Here is a 2,096-nt window from a genome sequence, read left to right on the forward strand (position 1 = left end):
GGAGCATGCGCCCACGGTTGCGCTCGCACTTTCCCCGCCCCCGCACCGCTTTGGTCGGGGGTGGGTTTGCGCGCGGGAGCGGTTGTTCCCTTCTACGTGAATGCGGGAAAGAATCCGAGCAGGCCAATCAAAGGGGGCGAGCGGGGAGGAGACCCGCCTCTCTTCTGCAGGCAGGCAGATTCCATGTGCCCCATAATCAATTCGCCGGCAGCGGGGAGTGGCAACTGCGCGGGCGCGCGCCTCCCCTCCGCCGGGTCCCCCCGCCCCTTTCCCAACGCCCGAACGGCCAATCGTAGGCGGGGCACCAGACGCGCGCACTCGAGTCTTAACGGACGCGCTGGGCAGTTCGCTTAGCCCTTACCATCGGCTGTGGCGCTCGCCAGGTAAGGGAACCCTGAGCTCTAAGAAATCAGGGATCAGAAGTCGTACCCTTCAGGGCTTCTAGGGATGGCTAAAGGTCGTCGAACCCCGGGCACTGGGGTGAGACCGGAGAGAGGGATGGAGGGGACCGGGGCAGGGCGGAGCGTTAGCTGCCGCAGCCCAACCTCCCCGAGGCTCTCTCAAGGTAGGGAGGCGGGACCTAGGGCCCATTTTCTAAGCCCCCACCCCATGTCTGTGAATGACGTTTCTATGGTCCAATTGCAAGGCACCTCCAGGGGGCGTGGCTTGCGGAGGAACCTCCTGGAGGGATTTCCGTGACTGAGTGGTTGGTGTGTTCTTCCCTGAGATAGCGGGCAGGACCTGTCAGTATTAACCCGATTCTTTCTCTCCTCCCCTCCTTCGAACCGGCCTTACTCGCCGCGGTTGGCTGCTCTCTCTTTTAGCTTGATTAGTCTGCCATCGCCTTCCACCTTCAAACCGTTATGGGTTACCCAGGCTGGGGGTGACAGATCAGGCCATCATTCCCTCCCCCCCCCCCGCGTGCGCGAGGTCAACTCGTGGGATGCTGGTTGATGGCCTCAATTCCACCCTTCCTTTTCCCAGGATGAGGCGAAAGCTGATAAATCCGTGTCCTGTGGGAGAGGAAGGGAAAAAACCCAAACCAAGCCAACCCAATCCCCGGGTCTAGGTTTGCAGTATCGGAATTTCCAGTCTGGTTAATTCATACAGATTCCACATTCAGGACCTGGCTATTCGGTTTTATTTCTGTTTTCTTATTTGCCTTCTGACTAGAAAAGCACCTTTGAATTTCAGCTGGATTTACATCTGCGTCTACTGCATCAAGATTACCTCACTGGGAGAGGAATAGCCTGACATGTAGATCCATCTCAGAAGACTTGTTTTCCAGATAGAAATCCAACACACAAGAGGCAAGCTGATTTAAATTCAGATTATTTTATTTTTGTTGCTAGCGTTTAGATGCTGTCTGGGCTTTTTTTTTTTTTTTCTTTTGTAAATATGATGTTGGTCAGCTGGTGTGACTGTCAAAACTCCCGAAGAGAATTTGCTTATCTGGCTTCATTTCCCCTTTTATTCTTACATTTATGTCTTTAGAAAATGTCCTTATTGTGGCTTGGTGTTCCTAATCATCCTCCATTTATTTATTTATCCTCTATTTATCTTTAGATTGGAAATGGTTAAAAAAATCAAACTTTGGATAAAATTCATTTTGTAATTCTAGATTTTTAATTTTGATTTTGTGTGTATTTTTAAGGACCTATGATTATTGAAGGAGATATTGTTTGAATTGACACATCAAGTATTTATTTGCCTTTTGGTGTAGCACAAGTTCTAAATTGTAGAGATTAAGAAATCAAATTAGTAACTAGCAAAAGATATGTCTTATTTTTGCCAACAAGTTATCTATGTACAAAACCTACAGATAGCCAAGAGTTACTTTTCCCTGTTCCCTGGATAAAAGTCAAGTGTTATTGTTATTTGGTTATGTAACAGAATTGTTCTAGAAAATTGATTTCTTTTCTTTTTCTTTTTTTTTTTTAAAGAAAATTGAGTAATATCACTAAAAAGGTGGTGTTGTTTTCTAGTTCCATCATTTGAAATGTGGGTTTATGTGCAAAAATTAAAATGTTTCCCATCATGGAAGAATAAAATATTTAGTAGCTTTTAAGTGTTTTCCATTCATTTTTTCAGAATCT

The sequence above is a fragment of the Antechinus flavipes genome, chromosome 1, assembly GCF_016432865.1.
Source record: "Antechinus flavipes isolate AdamAnt ecotype Samford, QLD, Australia chromosome 1, AdamAnt_v2, whole genome shotgun sequence".
In the NCBI taxonomy this organism is placed as follows: domain Eukaryota; kingdom Metazoa; phylum Chordata; class Mammalia; order Dasyuromorphia; family Dasyuridae; genus Antechinus; species Antechinus flavipes.